Source organism: Myxocyprinus asiaticus, chromosome 7, assembly GCF_019703515.2.
Source record: "Myxocyprinus asiaticus isolate MX2 ecotype Aquarium Trade chromosome 7, UBuf_Myxa_2, whole genome shotgun sequence".
Lineage (NCBI taxonomy): Eukaryota > Metazoa > Chordata > Actinopteri > Cypriniformes > Catostomidae > Myxocyprinus > Myxocyprinus asiaticus.
Genome location: NC_059350.1, coordinates 17,917,501 through 17,936,995, shown reverse-complemented (window position 1 = coordinate 17,936,995; position 19,495 = coordinate 17,917,501).

Sequence of the window (19,495 nt, the reverse complement as noted above, 5' to 3'; positions counted from 1 at the left end):
TAATTGTGGCAAGCAGAACCGCCCTAAAATTATTACATTATACTGCATATAAAAATATGACTTTCCAGCACAAACATTGGGTTTATGCAGCTTTTCAAGGCCTCAGAGAGCTTAGAACCACACCACAACTGTGACTTAAATTCTGTGGTTTAATTCTGTCACCTTCCAAAAGAGCACTTACCACTTGAATGCTTAATTTAACTGTCACTAGCACTTTGCAAATCTTGGCCTAGGTTCACCGGATCCTCCACTGCTAATGTTCTGTTCAGTAACATCACTTCCTAAATCACAGCTGTTCAGTAGACAGAGGGAACGGAATGAATAGACAGAACTCCCAATCAACCCCTTGTGTAGCTCTGAGTTGGAGATCAAGGTCTGTGATGTTGTTTGAGCTTCTCAAAATTGAGTGTGATTTATATGTCATGGGGAAAAACTGTCGGTTTTTGCAGTTTTGACAGTGATGATCTTATGAGTAGGGAATGGTGGACTCCAAAGGGCCTTTTGGGAGACAAGCTGCTGCTTCAGTCCAGACAATGGAGCACTGTGCTGCATTTCCTTTTATTGGCTTGGATCGTTTTAAATGTATTAGATCACTATGGTGAATTCGTTACATACTGCTGCTCTAAAGCTGACCCTGATAGGATTCAAATACTGTAAGTGATCATTCTGACATCATAAGATCATGTGTTTTTCAAAGATAGTCATATGAACAGTTACTTGTGTAAAATAGTAAGATATGGATTAATGATTAAAGATTAAGGTAAAGATCAATTTTATCTGACAATGAGTGACTTATTGCACATATGACCACATTCCCCCCAAATTAACTTTTGGTCTACAACATTACAACTTACAGTTGTATGTTTGGTAACATTTTACATTAATGATCCACTTTTTAAGGTTTACAAAGAGGTTCATTAATGACTAATAAGTCATTTACAAATACATTATAAATCATTTATATGCATTTTATAGCAACATGCATAAAAATGACAACGTTTATCTAATACTTGCCAAATAGTGAGCATTTTAACATGTTATAAATGCTAAATAAATACACTTATTCATACTTATTTTGATCAAAAACAAAAAATGTGCTAATGCATAATTTATGTCACAATGTAGAAAAAATAGACCATTCTACTTAGATATGCTATTTTTCTACAGTCTGTTTGTGTTTACATTAATTAGTGTAATGTCTTGACTTACTTGTGTTCTCACTTTCCTTGTCACACTGATGTCAAAACAATGATGCTACTCTGAGTGGTATCCCAACTTACCTAGTCCTACTTATTTAAGTCCTCTGCAAAAACACTTTTCAGGTCTTCATGCTCACTCACAGCATATATCATAAAATAAAGCCTGATAACCATTAAACCATACTGAACATTTATGTACAGGTTTCTAATGTTGGTTACTCCTTAATAAAAGCTTCACATACTGTATATCCACTCTACATTAAGGTACATTTTCAGAGGTTACTTTAATTTTTATAAAGTGTTATTAAGCATTTCTAAAACATGACATAAAATGTCTTACTATATGGCAGCTTTTCATGAGAGTCAGCCTTTTTTATGCATGTTGTTATAACCATATATTAATCATTTATAATGTATTTGTTAATGACTTATTACTAGTCATTAATGGACCCCTTTATAATCACTCAACAAAGGGAACATTGATGAAAAGTGTTAAAAAAAATTTAACAGTTATTCACACCTAACAAATGTATGTTCTTAAAACATACATGATTCCTAAACGTCACATTGGGGTTGTGGGAATGTAAACATGTCCAATTTTCTTAAACTGAACAGAACATTATTTAAAGGTTAGCGTAACAATCCTGAAAATGTAAAGATTCCTGAAAATTCCCTTACTTTGTGAGAACTTTTATGTAACACTAATAACGTCATAAAGGATGTCCCATTAACCTGATTTTAACAATGTTTATGTAACATTAGCCAAAATTGTTGGAACGTTCCCTGTTATTTGGGTTTTTCTTCTCTTTGTGTTTGTCTGATGGTTAAGCCATATCACTCCAGAGTAGGTCTTCTTGGCAGTCACCAATCACTGGTCCGAAATGAGATGAATTTGGAACAGATTGCAGATTAAACGCTAGGAGGTAATTATAGGCCTAAAGAGGAGATAATTTTGCTTCAGCCAGGCTCCTGTTGTTTTAAGTCCTTCTGGAAAATGTGGATTTTTCCAATGATGGCCATTTAAAGGTGTCACTGTGGAGCCACGGTGAATTAAAGGGAGGCACTACATAGTCTAAACAAGCAATCTTCTCCATTATCAACAGCCTGACAGGATAATAGAGTACAACTGGTCATGTGACAAGGGCTTTGGTGACAAAAGACCGACATCTATCATTTAGGCATCTGCAATGGTGCCCGCTGTTTATCAGAACAGTTTGATTTAAATTAACCGAAATGGAAATTAAAGCAAAGGTAGGTGAAGGGGAAAAAATTAAAATGGTTTGAAATTGATATATAAATATGAACATGAGAATTTGTTAAATATACATTTTTTATATTGAATTTGTATTTAATGCATTATAAATTTGTTTATTACACATTTTTACTATAATATTTTCTGTCAAGTTTTTTGTTATAGCCGTACCACAGCCGATTCTAGCCAAATGTAAATGTGGCATCAGTACCTTGATGAACAAAGCAAAAACTACCATAAAAGTTCAAGAGGTTATAAAGGTAAATTATTTCATCTACCTGGCCTAAGCTATGGCAACGAACAAGGGCCAATAGCAGCACAATGAGCCAGTCCATTCTCCAGTAAGGTGGAAACGACTAGTTAGAGTCTGTAATCTCCAGAGACGCCTCCAGTTCGCCCCAGCCCAGAACCCCCCCACCAGGGGCTTTTAAGTGGAACCTTCTGAACATCGAGCCAGTGTTTGCTGCACAGCAGGCAGCTGGACTTTGTCATGCATGACCAGGGACATTCTTGTTAGTGTAGTGTAACCTTTTCTGCACTAACACAGATAACACTGGCACCTAGCTGGGCCCTAATCTGCGTGCAGTGCCCAAGCAAGGGGAGGGAGACTTGGTGCAGTTCAGAAGTGGGGGGAGTTTATATTATTCAAAAAAGCAGGCCAACAGTGGCTGGGGACCCTGTCAGGACTAAGTCCGCTCCCCTGGCACCAGTGATGACCTCACTATGTTGGGAAAACAGAATCAGAGTCAGGGACATTTATTGCATATCTGCCTGAGATCCTGAAACCAAACTCTTACTGTAGAACAACATTGGTGCATTTCCCTCAGCCAAGAGCTAGACATGTATTTCCCTTGTTTTCTTGTCAAAATGTTTTATTTTTCAGTTTGCATCTTCTTGATGTTGTCACAGAAACCTCTAAAATGCAAATTGTGGTTATTTTTCATAAGCCACCCAGCCGTATGAAATGTAAAATAGTTGTAGACATGTTACGCTAGTATGTGTATTTAATTCAGTGCCACTTGTACGGATGATCTGCCAGAGGATCAAAGAATCGAGAGGTTGTCTGTCACATTCTCATCTCAGTAGGGCTTCTAGGGATTCACTGTTGGTGTGGAGAGCTTAGCTGCTTCAGGGAGAGGGGCCTTCAGACAGAGAGAGCCAACATGTGTACTCCAGATGCCCAAAAGCGGAGGTGGGTGTGAGCCACGCTAGTGCTGACAATAATTCGGGGACAGCGGGTGTCAGACTGAGAGAGGCCTACACCTCATCACCCCGCCGGCTAATTGATTTCCAAATGAGCCGCGGTATTTCTGCACAGTAATCTTGAAAGGGGGCCATAAAAATGTCCGGGGATACAGGGTGTGCCGCGCTTTTATCTGAAAACCTAACATCTCTCTCTCTCTTTCCTCTCCCCTCTTGCTCCTACAACCACTAACCTTTTTCTCTTCCTCCTTCCTTCCACTCATGCTTTTTACCGCTTACATTTTTTTTTCTCCATTTCTGTCTATTTTTGGTTTAAAGTTGGCACACGTGATTTTTTTTTTAAAAAAAAATTTAATTTTTTTTTTTTTTGTTGTTGCACAGAATAACCTCACTGCCTCCTTATCCCTTTCCACAAATCCAGCCCTTCTTTTTGAGAGGAAAATCTAATAGGGCAAGAACATCCAAATTAGAAACATATTGATGCTTTTACCACGCTCTCTACAAAAAATACAGAGAATGTGTGTGTGAGAGCAAAGTGGGTTTACATGAAGAATTTCGAATTGTAATGCTGTACCAAAAACAATGATACATTGTTTTCTCTTTTAGCTCCTGATTAGGTGATAAATCAGTATGGGGTTTGGTGTTGTGACATAGACCATCAGTCTCCTGCTTACTGTGGCTCACTACCACAGTAAATGAAAACCAGGGACCATGAAAATCATGCATCTGACATCTTTATATATATATTTTCATGTCATGAATGAAAGGCCTATGCATCTGTGAAAATACTTCCCTGAATTTGTGAAAATGCTTTTTAAGTACGTTTTAAATACCTGACTAAACCATGTGTTACTTTAGTGTGGTGATACAGCTATACCATGTAATGTTAAAGTCACAGTGAAGTGCCTTGATGAGCGCAGTTTGTTTTTGGTGTTTTTACGTATTTCCTACTAAAACAGGAACATGTGGGGCGGGACATGTCCCTTTTTTTTTTTTAAATAGCCTTAAATTAAATAGGCTTTAGTTTACAGCCACACTAACACACACAAAACCCCTTTCCACTGTGCTGCCCATGCCAGAGCCGGTTACTGGTGAAACTGAGAACCTTTCAATACCAGCCCGCTTTTCACTGACTTAAGAACCGAATGATGATCTAACTGACAACATCATTAACAAGCCCACAAATGCGCACAGCACATCGCTGTCTTTGCTTATGACAAGGCTAGAGCCGCTGTGCAAGTCCATTGCAAATTAATGAGAAACAATTGAGTAAAAGATCAGGAAATATTTTAAAGTTTTGCATCACAATACACTAAATATAAAGAACAAAGAACATTTACTCGTGTTTAAAGTTTACAAGGACAAAAAAAAAAAAATATGCACGGATGAATCATTCACAGTAAGACCAGTAACATGCATTAAGGAAATAAATAGGGTACATTTTGATTTAATGCCGACTTTAAACACACATAAAGTGACATTGTGGGGAAGTTCAAATGTGAAACTTCTGAAGCACCAAAAGGAAACTGTCTAAATTTAATGAATTAGGCTCTTTTTCAGTATTTAACTATTTACTGTAAACAGGGTAGCTGGCTTATAATTAACCCTGCAAAACATTAAACTATAATGAGAAATACATATATAGCAAAGAAAAGACCAATATATTTTTCAGGAAAGTCAGATGTTGCACATTCATGTTGTCACATTTTGTTCTGGATAGGTTGTCACATGTGTTCTAAATTTACGCAAAATGTTAAGGTATGTGGCTATGCAGAAAATTACTTAAAAAAATGTTATGTTAAGGATTATGAGTGATGTATGTAAACAAATTAGTAAAACAATGATGATCTTAACAAAGAGTGAAATTAACATAAATTTTTATTTTGTGAAAAATATTATCAGTTAAAAAAAATTAAAAATTACAACTGTCCCATAGTTGTGCCGTCATTTTCACTACACCAAACAGTTTTGCCCCAAATAATGTTTTTTTTTTTTTTTTTTTGCAAAGGTTAGTGTTAACCAAGTTGACAAAAGTGTCATTGAAGAGCACGCAGGAGATTAAATAAGATAATAATGTTTAAACAACAACAGCAACAACAAGAAAAACATCGACAACAACTAAAAAAAGGTAAATATCACAGCATAATATGCATTTTCAGTGAAGCTGTAACTTTGACAAATTATACAAACATTATTATTCAATAATACAAATTATACATAATATAAAAATATTATTTAATTATGTGTATTTATGGTAGCTAAAATGCTAGTTATGAAAGTAGCCTTGTAGCGAGACAAAGAATTCGGCCATTTAAAAAAAAAAAAAAAAATTACAAAGTGTGATTTCCATCACCATCTTTATCAGTATGGAATTCTATTAAACACAATACAGAATTTGAGATGCGGTGGAAATTACACTGTGGTGGGAATTCGAATGACTTTCAGAAGAAAAAGAAAAAAGAAAAAAATGACATGAATCTCCTATAATGCATGTACATACACTGTTGGACATTGTTAGTAGACAAATAATAATAATACAAATAAAAAAATAAAAAAAGTGAGAGAGAGTGTGAAAAAATTTTTAAACAAGACTTTATTTTCTAGAAGTGCTCAGTGCTCAAAGTGCCTGAAGTTGACTTTTAACCTTTTATCCCAGCAGTTACTATTATTATTTTACTAAATTATAAATAAAGTTAAAAATAATTTATAAAGTTACAATGCAGTGTTTGGAATTGTTAAATGTTTATTCATTATTCACAGAAAACTCGTGATGTAGTAAGACATTTTTTTGTTTTTTTATAGATTTAAAAACATTGTCTCAGATAAAAATCCCAGTAATCACAATGACCCAAATAATTGACCTACATAAAGCTAAACAAGCATTGTAATGAGTTGTAATGAGTGATGATCTGTAATGGCGTAGGATAACAAAAAGCATCTCAAAGCAGATGTTTGGATTACTCAGAGCTGCTGTCCTCATCCGTTGTCAGACTGGCACATTTTAAACTCTACAGTCTCTTTGGGTAATACAGAAGCTGAGCAGGGGCATTATGCCTGGCAGAGCTGACAACTAACTGACCCCTGTGACAGCCCTGCTAGCATATTGCCCCTCTCCCTATTAGAGACACCTGAATGTAAATATTTCCTTGGTTACCTTGCTTGTTGATCTGTGGACTATTTCCATATTTATACTGCACTCAAAACATTTACTGGAGACAACGTGAATGGACTGAGGTGTTGTTCCATTAACAGTAACAAAATTATTTGCACACAACCTTTTCCCTTTTTTTAACAAGTAGCTACTGTTTTCTATTCAGATGAGGTAAATGAGTTGCAATAAAAGTACTAGAAAATAGTAGTACATTATTTATACACTGACAATTAAAGTGTCTGCACATTACACTAAAAGCTGTATAGGTGAGCATACGGGTAATTTTTTAATAAAAATATTTAGCACCCCTAGATAGATAATTACATTTGCACAGTAATTTACAGTTATTTATCGAACTCTTTTTATATAAACATTAATAAAATAAACATTTTAAATGTGCACATAAGCCTTATCAAATACACTATTTTTGGATTGGACATGTTGTCCTTTGAAATTTAAAGTGAACAAATCTTGTACATTCTGCATTCTACAGACCTTGTTTCCTGTTTTGTCTTCATGACACTTAGTACACAGTCCAGACTAAAGCCACAGTTAAATCAGCAGCTTTATGTAACAGAAATATTGTTTATTAAAGTACTGACACTACAAATAAAAAAAAATATTATTACATTTATAATATAATATCAAAAATATGATTACATTTATAATATAATACCAATAAACTACAAAAAGATTTGTCGTGACCTTTTACTATGCGTGTGTCTGTTTGTCTTTATAAGATAGAAATAGAAACATAAAGATAGAAAATTATGTGGATTAACACTAAAATTCAGAAAATGTATCTTTAAATGAAAAATTTCTCTGGACATATTTCAAATGTAAATCAAAGCATATTTAAAAGCTTAAATTGCCCAAATATAAATTTCCTTTATCTCTGGACTGATGGTTCCAGAATACACAGAGCTTGGTGGCTCCTTCTTATCAGAACCTTGCTGAGCCTATCATCACTTTTAGGAACTACAAGGTGAACTTTGACCTCTGATCCCTCATTTCTTTAAGATATGGATAAGAAAACGAGTTCTCCAAAAACGACTGATTAATGTAAACTTTTAAAAGCACACAGTCACAGAACGAAGTGGGGTCTGGAAACGGGGAACTTCTGTCTCCTCCTAAAAGTCCTAAAACAGATGCATTGGACTAAATGAGACAACTCCATCTCCATTCCATAATTTTAAGTATGGTGACTTTTCGTGCTACTCAAATAAAGGATTTGAAGAGTGAAAAAAAACAAAAACATTATGAGATTGGAAAAAGCAACATTTGGCCATTAATTCAATAAATTACAGGCAGACGACATCACATGATGCAGAATGGACAAATAACAAAGTCAACTATGACAGTGTGTCTGTTTCACATTACGATTAATCGTTGTAACGATATAACTACGTTATCAACTCTCTCCCCTCTCCTGTTCCAAGAACAACCATATATGCTGGCATCAATTACCCATCCCAAAATTTGGTTAAATCGTCTTTGCACAAAGACGAAACAAAAGCCGATGGCTACACAGAACCACACTGGGGCTGAGGCTAAACAGATTAGCACTGGGCCTGTTGGGTATCTGGTGTGTGTCAGTGGCTGCCTGGCCACGGTTTGAGTTTGTGAGTGTGTGTTAGTTGGACTGGCTGTGCGACAACACACACTCTCTCGAATCCCAAACCTCAGTTCGCTGATGCGTTGTTTTGTGGAGCTGGTTTTTAAATCGGGTTAGGGTGACAGGGAGAGAATTCGAGCATTTGCTTGCTGATTTGATTTAGCGGTGGCAATCAGTCGGGCAGTTTTTCTGATTTATAGCTTCCTGCTTCCCTTGTGCTCCTCACGTTGCCCTCTCACATACTGTATCAAGCTCTTAGTGGAAGAGGGCACTCATTCTGACCAAAATACGCGAACACACACTACTTATCGGTGGTCACTAAACAGTAGGTCAGTGCTAACTGTATTTATTTAAACATGAAAAAATGCTTCCCCCACAGCAATTAGGGAAATCCTCAATGGCTTTCTGGCTCAAGTCCTCAACTAGGTCAACAACAAAAAAAAAAATGGTATGTGAGACTCCTTGACACAAAAAAATATCATTTATTTCTGGCCAGGCAGTCATTAGGCCACATAATGGCACCCTTTGAGCAGTGCCACCCACAGACTGAGAGGGACAGTGGAGATGAAAGCTGGCACGCGGCTAACCTTTGTGTTTCAGAGAGATGACTCTTCTAATTACTTGTGACTGCACGAAAAGTCATGGAGATGACTGCAGTCACAGCCAATATTAGGGTGTGCCCAGTGCATGTATGCCCACACACACTGAGTCCCAGACAAAAGGCCTTCAGAGCAGGAGAAATCAGAGTGCCCATTGTGTCGAACCGTTCCGATGTACACATGGAAACACGCAGACCCCTAAACATCTTCCAAGAATGATTTTCAATGATTGTATTTTATTTCCACAGATGCCACATCATAGCCAACAAAACGTATTCTCAGTTTTTGTTATCATGGCAGTGGAGAGCTAATGTGGCTAGTTATTCTGGTAATATTTTATAACAAAAACACAGTGCAAAGCATTAGATGTATCAATGTATGAATGTATCAGTTCTATAATATTTGTGATCCTTTAACTATATAAATATTGTTAAAAGTGATATATTATAGCCCTATAAAAACTAAAATAAAATAATTACTAACTAATATATTACAAATAGTTTAAACTGAATTACACATTATATGTAAAATAATATAATATAATATAATATACACTCACTGAGAACTGTTTTAAAACACCTGTACGCCTACTTATTCATGCGATTGTCTAATCAGCCAATCATGTGGCAGCAGTGCAGTGCATAAAATCATGGCATGATTGTTGGTGCGAGACGAGCTTGTTTGAGTATTTCTGTAACTGCTGATCTCCAGGGATTTTCATGCACAACAGTCTCTAGAGTTTACTCAGAATGGTGCCAAAAAAAAAAAAAAAACATCCAGTTCTGTGGACGGAAATGCCTTGTTAATGAGAGAGGTCAGCGGAGACTGGCCAGACTGGTCCGAGCTGACAGAAAGGCTACGGTAACTCAGATAACCACTCTGTACAATTATAATGAGCAGAATAGCATCTCAGAATGCACACATGTCAAACCCTGAGGCGGATGGGCTACAACAGCAGAAGACCATGGCTGGCACTTTATTAGAATCATAGTGTTCCCAATAAAGTGCTCAGTGAGTGTATTATAATATAATAAAAAATAATATAATATAATATATATATTATGTTTATACTGATAAAGAAAACCACGATAGACAGTAAAGGTCCAGGCTGTGAACATCAAAAACTGTGCATAAATATTATGGCATGTTGAGTTATACTTTAGTGTTTACTTGGCTATTGGCAGATCAATGGAAAATGTTACTGTTTTACTTCAATGCATTGATCATTTTACTTCATTTAATTTTAAGTTTCTATTTAATTAACATACTTAATAATTATTTCTTCGTTATCAGCAGTGAGAATTTTAATATGAAGGATACCTGCTAAGTGTTACGTATAAGCAAAAGAGCAATGGGTGGTCCAGTTATATTATGGCCTTTAAGAGCCCTCTTATTTCCACCCACAGCTGTCCTCACCCCAGCCTAGCTGTCCAGAATCAAGCCACCTATCTACCAGCTGGCCTTCACTGCCACTAAAGCCTCTGGTTTTAGGGTATGTGACATCAAGGCAGCGGCACAAAGGCCTAATCATGTTAACGTCCACAACCAGACGCTCCACTCATCTGACTAATCAAAGAGATGAACTCGTTCAGAGAGAGAAGATGCACTGTATGAGGTACTTCCTATCTTTTTTCCTTATCTGTTCATCTCTGTACAGCACCTATGCAGCATGCACTTAATGTGGCCTGGACTCACTCATTAGCCTTCACATGTTACCTGGAATTTACAGTGGGGGGTAGTTTGCAAGGCTTATGCTAATAGTTTTTTGTAAAGCCAATGGAAAAACACACTATACTGTATAGCACTTAATGTAAATATTACTAGGGTTTAAGTGCTGTTTTATGTAGAAACTATTTATTCCAAATAGAGTTCACAGCCCGATCATTGGGATCCAAGGGAAATGCCTGTATAACAGAAAAAAAATATAAACATTTACACAAATTACATTTATTCAATTGTATTTGAATTAAAATATTTTTTTAGTAGCTTTTGATTAAAGATAAATGGCAATCATACAGTAAATATAACAGCAATGATGGCATTTCTATAAACTTAGGGTAACACTTTGCATTGCTTATTAAGGGATTCATTAATGACTAATAAGACATTTACAAATGTATTATAAATCACTGATATGCAGTTATAACTACATGAATAAAAAGGCCAACATTCATACAATACTTGCCAAATAGTGAGCATTTTAAGTTACATGTTATACAAGCTTAATAAATACACTTATTTGTACTTATATTAATCAGAAACATAAAATGCCCTAATTCATGATTTTTGTCACAATGCAGCAAAAATAGATTATTGTAGTGAGATTAAAAGGAGGGATTATGTAATTTGCTACAGTCCACTTTGTGTTTATATTAATAACTGTAATTGCTTTACTCACTTGTGTTGTTACTTTCTTTGTCAAGTTGATATCAAAAGATTGGTACTACTCTGGGTGGTGTCCCAATTTACCTAATCCTAGTTACCTAGTTAAGTCCTCTGCAAAAACACTTTTCATGCTCATTCACAGCATGCATCATATAATAAAGCCTGATAACCATTAAACTATAAGATTCACATAGGTTTCTTATGTTGGATACTCCCTAATAAATTATTCATGTGTGTCCATGTTATATTAAGGTACATTTTATAGGTTACTTTTGTTGAAAAAGTGTTATTGAGCATTTATTTAAAATAGCTCATTATTTGGCAAGTATTGCATGAAAGTCACTGTTTTTAAGCATGTTGTTACTGTACAACTGCATATGAGTATTGAGTTATGTTCTAATGCTTTGGTAACACTTTACAATAAGGTTCCATTTGTTAACATGAACTAACAATGAACAATATTTTTACAGCATTTATTAATCTTGGTTAATGTTAATTTCAACATATAGCAATACATTTTTAAAATCAAAAGATGTATATAACATTAGCTAATGCACTATGAACTAACATGAACTAGCAATGAACAATTGTATTTTTATTAACTAATATGAACTAAGATTAATTGCTGTAAAATTAAAATGCTGTAAAACATATATTGTTCATTGTTAGTTCATACTTAATGCATTAATTAATGTTAATGAATAGAATTATAAAATGTTACCAATGCTTTTGTAAATGAATTATTTTTCATTGATTAACACTTTTATAAACCCTTAACAATGGGAAAGTGTTACCAAAATTAGTTCAGGAATATAATAAAAACAACTTTTTTCTTATCTCCAGACATCAGTTTTGCAGTGTGTACAGCATTCCAAAATCAACAGTTATCAGAAACTTTTCACCAGGACCCATTTCTGCACAGAAAGAAGATTGACCCTATCCTGGTGGTGAATGATGTCTATAATGTTAAGCACAACAAATGACAAAACCTTCCAGGCGTTCACATCAGCACAGGGGTCAGGGAAGGTAAGGAAAAAGAGGCCCTCCATGACATATCTACTGTGGGAAACGGGCCGCAGAGATAACCGAGCTTTAGTGTTTCATCTCTCCTTCATCCCATACACATTATCACTGACCTTTCACCCTGCAATAAGAAAGGCTATGTAACCCAGAGAAACGCACAGTCGTAAATCTCTTTGCTCAGAGCTATAAAAGTGCAGGACATTCAAATTATGTGAATTGTGTAGAAAAGGAAAAAAAAAAAAAAAAAGATTTGCTTTTGACATGCTAGCTTGTTTGTATCACTGACAGACCCTGCAAAGCTAAACTGTGCACTGAAACTTAAAATGTAATTTTTGTTGTTATTGCAGTTTTTAACCTGTTTTCTCTGAGCTGAGCCAAACCTGTCTGTCATGGTAATGATCATAAGAGACATTATTTTGGTCATAACTAAATTTTGAAAACGTGTCTTTGAACAGAAGAGTTTGTCTCTGTCCTCATGCCGAAAATATGTCCTTTTTTTCTCTTTCTATGTCGCATTCTCTATCACTCTCTTTCCTGCCTACTGATTGGAAAGAATACTGGAGACAAAAAAGTGCATTATTAACCTTAGTTAGAAGGGACGACACAGTTAAAACAGAGAAGACACGGAGTTAGGGTTAAGGTTAGGGTTAGGCAACCACAGGAAATAACAAACTCTGCTGCACGTGCATAAGCGCTCACATACACACCCCGCAGAGATAAAGAAAATGTGATTGCTGGATTGTTTTGGTCCTTGGCTTAATGAGATAGTTTTCCATGAGAAATATCCCAATATGAGACAGAGGATTCAGTAAACGGACAGTTCATTAGTGCTCAATTACTGCGGCTAAAATTAAATACTTTCATAATTCACTCTTTATAAGTTGTTCACATCTACATTACTGAATGCCTGAAAAGCCAGTCAATACAAAATCACAAAACTGTATGACAATATTAGGTATGTCATAAAATATCAATATATCGATTATTGATTGGCACGTTATTTTATCGATACTTTTTTGAGGTATCGGTATATTAAAATCAGCTGACATTTAAAATGAAAGCCTAATTTGTGTGCTTTTAATTCACTGCCAGTTGCATTCCATTCAATGTAGTCAGACGTAATCGCTTCAGGAGACCACAAGGGGGCGATATAACATTTACTGAAGCCGGTCGCGGCATGAACAAGGCAGTCCAGACTTACGAAGGTGTTTGAACTTCTTCAAAAATTAACAAAGTGACATTGATGAGTTGTCAGGTTAGTGTATGAAACTGGTGTAACTGCGCAAACTGAACGTATGTATGCAGCCTTGAATTTGTCTTTCATTCAAGCTGTCAAACCACAAAAAGACATACTTTTAATTGAAAATACATTGTGTAGGCTCTATGAAAGATACTTATACACAATATATCATCCGGTAATTACTAGAGTAAATAATCTATGTCCTTTGATAATGATTTGAGTTGAATTAAATGGAAAACTATGCGAGTTGAGCTCCGTGGCCCTGCAGAGTTTTTAGCAGCCTTTGAGACGGTGAGTCCGCGCTGTGTGTGTACGTACTTTCATAGAAAATAATTGTTTATAATTTTACAATGCGCCATGTCGTCTGCCAGATGTGTCTGGTGCACGACCCACTTTAATTAACCCTGCCGCTCACACTTTGCCAAAGTTGTGTTGAGAAATATGTTTGAAAAGACAAAGACTATTGTGCAATGAGCAGCCCGATTTATTTCTGAAAAATCCCGATATATATCAGTAATCATCGGGAAAATCTTCCGATTATCTATACGTGAAAATGGCATACCAAGCCTAGACAATATCATGGGCCTCTTCACTAATTTGAGGACTTTAATTGGAATATTAAAAAATGTAATTTACTTTTCCACTAACATATATGCTGTTTCTACTTATATGTAATACACAAATCAAAACATGAATAAATCTTTTCATTTTGTTCTAAATTTCACATTAATACATTTAAATAAAACGGTGAATGTTTAAATGTCAAAGCCGGGACATAAACATACATCACACAAAACATACATGTTTTACTTGTTACAAAGGCAGGTAAAAGTGCTCTGGCCTCACTCATCCAAATGCTTGGATGGGTTTTATTTCAGCTAATGAGGTGTGAAGCCTTACCCTGAGTGTGTGTGTGTGTGGTGCTGCTCATAAACCAAAAGTGAGAAACAGCTTGTTTGGTAGGAATTAGGGGGGTTACATTTTCTTTTTTCCACTCACTAAATGGTTGTCCGTGTATCCCTCTTCATTAGAATTATGCAACTTTATGGAATCAGTTTGACGTGCTGATGGTTTTTCAAACACATCATTGCAGTTTTGTGTAAATGTTATATCAATCATGGTAAAACAAATTGTAATGAAATTTTAATTTTGCCACTAAAGTTGGCAAAATGATTTTTTAACCAGAAGTCTTGCAGTAGCTTGTTTTCCAAAGCTTCTCTTTACCATATCTATTTTGAGATATTATTGCTCTCAGTGGCTGATTAGTTGCCAGGGCCTCAGCACTCTTATTGTCATCTCGTGCCTGTCTGTATCTGGCAGACATGGGGGCCCCTTAGCAATGCAACCATTAACTAAAGTCATTACAGAGAGAGACTTTGTCATTAAGACCACATGGGTTCTCCACAAGTCATGTCAAAGACTATCTTTCTCTGTTTTTATTCGATTTATCTTTGTTCATTCTTTATAGGGGAGACCGGAGCCAGTTAAAAGTCCAGTAATACTCTCATGGTAGGTTTATTTTTGAAAGTCAATGTTTGCATAGCCACATAACCAGTGATGGGCAGTAGCTTCGCTACAAATAGCGAAGCTATTAGCTTAACCACATTTCTGAGTAGCGAGGTGGTAGCTTCACTAGTTTTTAAATCAAGTAGCGAAGCTACATTTTTGACTAGGTAGTGGCATAGAATTGACAAAAGCTACACAGCTACATCATGCCTTGTACCCTGTGTTTACTAATGCCAGGTTTGAATCAGAACTAAAGATATCTGATCACAAATGAATTGCTCATTTGAGTCAGTTCTTTACAATGAATTGGACACATGTGATAGGAAAGCAGTCTGAATTGGTTTGCGATTCAATCTGAATGACTCAGAAAGCTTGCACTCGTGCTGCTGAATCATTTAGCGCACTCTCTCACTTGTCAACAAGCTCATGCAATATTTTATAACATGGCAAATAAAGATAATGCTGGTTGCAGTGGATCTACATTTCAATGGAAAACAACCTGCAAATACATCCTATCATTTGCCAGTGATGAACAAAGTGTTTATTAAGTTCAACACGTGTGCAGCTTGTGAATGACTTCTGCAGGTAAATATATTTTACAAACAAAAGAGTATCAAAACACTTATTAGCCTAATTGAAAACACTTAAAAATGTACCATGACATTACCATGTTTTTTGGACATGTACCATTACCTGGGAGCACCATGTTAATACAATGGTAAATTAATGTGGTAATATAGCAAAGTACCATGGTATTTGTTTTTTATTATCTTGAAGCGCCATGTAAATACAATAGTATATGAATATGGTAATCATATATCAAATTATCATGGTAGTAACATGGTATTCTTTGAAGTACTTTGAAGCACTATGTAACTACAGAATGGTGCATAAATAGTTATATATCAAAGTACCATGGTATTACCATCTGATACCATCAGAAATCACATTATTATTGCCCAGATGTGCTCACACACACACACACACACACACATACACAGACACAGACACACACATTTGGCCTCTTATCAAAAGCTTCCAGTACATACAGAAATACAACAGCTATAGACACAGAATTACAGGATAAGTTGAATAGTATACTGTATGTATGCAGAGTTTTTATACAGAAATGTGCAAATGAAATTACGTTTAAATGGGAATGGGTTTGTAGGTAGTAGTATAAATATGAAAAATAAAATGTAAAAATTGTGATTTTACATGTTGAACATATGGGTTTGTATAGGTAGCATGTTTAATATAAACGTACATGTTTTGTTGTTATACATGCACCTATGTATTGCACTAAACTGTAATATACTGTACCATGGCTTTGATAAATGTCATGTGAATACGTCTTTTAGGTGCTTTGCCTATGACAGTATGCTCTGTGCATCTGCGATTGAAAAAAGTAGCTTAAATGTAGCAAGCTACTTTTGGCGTGTAGCTTGTAGTGTAACTTGTTACTTTCTCTGAGGTTTAGCTTTTAGCTTAGCTTAACTAATTTTTCTGTTGAGTAGTTGGTAGCTTAGCTAGCTGCATTTTTTGGGTAGATTGCCCAACATTGCACATACCTTTAAAGGGATAGTTCACCCAAAAAATGAAAATTCTCTCATCATTTACTCACCCTAATGCCATCCCAGATGTGTATGAATTCTGTCTTCTATTGAACACAAACAAAGATTTTGATCTGTTTCTCATCTACACCTATCATATCGCTTCTGAAGAAATAGATTTAACCACTGGTGTTGTATGGACAGGGTTGGGGAGTAACGGAATACATGTAACAGGATTACGTATTTAAAATACAAAATATAAGTAACTGTATTCCACTACAGTTACAATTTAAATCATTGGTAATTAGAATTTTTTCTAGTAACACCTTTGATATTAGGGCAAACATCGTTTTCTTGATAATAATTTTTGTATTGTTTTCCTGTAAAAATATCTAAAAATCCTTAAAACAAGATCAATTTGATTCATATTGTTTTAGAAACAACACTGCATAAGATATTTAGGTTTTTCAGAGAATGTGTTCTTAACATGTGTATTTTGTCTTACTGTACTGGCAGAGTTTTTATAGTCAAAACAAGTGAAAAAATCTACCAGTGCTGAATAAGTAATCCAAAGTATTTAGAATACATTACTGACCTTGAGTAATCTAATGGAATACGTTACAAATTACATTTTACAGCATGTATTCTGTAATCTGTAGTGGAATACATTTCAAAAGTAACCCTCCCAATCCTGTGTATGGATTACTTTTATGCTGCCTTTATGTGATTTTTGGAGCTTTAAAATTTTGGTACGCATCTCAGAATGCACAACACGTCGAACATTGAGGCTGATGGGCTACAACAGCAGAAGACCAAGTCGGGCACTTTAATAAAACCATAGTGTTCCCAATAAAGTGCTCAATAAGAGTAGATTTTGTTTTAGTGGTTGTGATGGAGCGGTGATGGGAGAAAGTGTTCTCAAATGTTCACATGAAACATTTGCTACTGGTTTAATAGCTGGTTCCATTGTGACAGCTTACCCCATATAGTGTGATAACATGCCCCACTGCACTATCAACTTGTGTTCAATGAACTGTATCTTTGTTCCTGGATAATAACAGTAAAAATTTTCAATAGCTGGTTGTAGCCAAGACTTGAAGGAATAGTTCACCCAAAAGTGAAAATTCTCTCATCATTTACTTACCCTCATGCCATCCCAGATGTGTATCACTTTCCTTCTTCTGCAGAACACAAACTAAGAATATTTTAGCTCTGTAGGTTCATACAATGAAAGTGAATGGTATTCTGCTCACTGCAGTTGCACAGAGAAGTTATCCGAGTTACTGTAGCCCAGTCTTTTTTCCCCATTCTGATAGTTTATGTGAACATTAACTGAAGCTCCTGACCTGTATCTGCGTGATTTTATGCATTGCACTGCTGCCACACGATTGGCTGATTAGATAATCACATGAATAAGTAGGTGTACAGGTGATCCTAATAAAGTGCTCAGTGAGTGTATTCCTCTCTTTAAAACTTTGCCTGCATTAAACAGCATATTAGTCTATAGGCTTTTCAGCAAAAAAAGAAAAAGAAAACAATTTTCAGGCACAAAGCTATTCATGAAACACCAAAAATGGACAAAAATATTAATAACTGTACAATATTTGACCAACAAATATTGAAATAGATTGTGACATTTAAAACACATGTAACAACATGCGCCAACCTTATTTTCATAACAAAAAAATAAAAATAAAACCTTTGTCCTAAAAACACATTTAAACCTTTTGTTAAAAATCTGTCTTCATAATTTGGTTGACCCTTGTCTTAATGCTTGTGTTTTTTGATTATGTTTGCTTGTTTACCAAAGTGCTAAAACAAGTAAATAATGAAAAAAAAAAAAAAAAAAAACAACAACACAAAAAACTCTGCTAGAAAACACACATTTGCACAATTGGACTTTTGATTCCAAATCGAATCGTTACTGAAATGTAACCCTTTGTGACAACTTCCCTGTGTGACAACTAGCCCCAGTCTCCCCTATCCCTCTCACTTTTGAGATTTTCATATTCATGAAGAGTATCACCTTCAAGTGTCTAGAGAGGTGTCTGGGTCAATGTCATCCACTCAGACAAATATCCTTTTAGCAGCTCTTTGAATAAAGCACAGCTATTGTTCTGCAATGACAGCACATACTTGGAATTGTCCGTCAAAGTGTCATGAAGAGGTGTATTGACGAAAACGGAGGTGCTGTTATCGCTGCTAGTAATAAATCCAGTGCAGTCTAATGCCGTACATTTCAAGTATTTTTACAGCTATGTAATCGGTGTGGCAGAAACAGCCAAAGCTGTTATGACATGGGAAAGTTGCCTTACCACCCAGGTGCTAACACCCTTTTGAGCAGCTCTGTTTAGCATTGGCATCTCCTCCACAGCTTTCAACAGTGCTGTTACTCAGACTCACAAAGACCTCTGGTAGATGTAGTTCTTCACAGCCTTTCAGAAACCAACAAAGTATGAGTTTTAATTATAATGCAAAGCTCTTCCTTAGTGTTTGTTGTGTTGTTATTGTGTTCAGATCTTAGCCTTGAAGACAATCCAATGCTAAAAAAAACAGATTCCTCTCCCTCATCGTAGCCAAGCTGGTAAACGCAAACCGCCATCTGTTTTTTTTCAATGAATGCCAAAAGTAGCACATTGGGGTTGGGCTGTGATTGGGTGGCACCCTGCTGCTTCCAAAGGCCTTGTCTCTGTATCAAAAAACGGTATGCTGGAGGAAAGACCCATGGCACAGGAGATACTGTTATGGAGGCACTGACCTGAATGTATG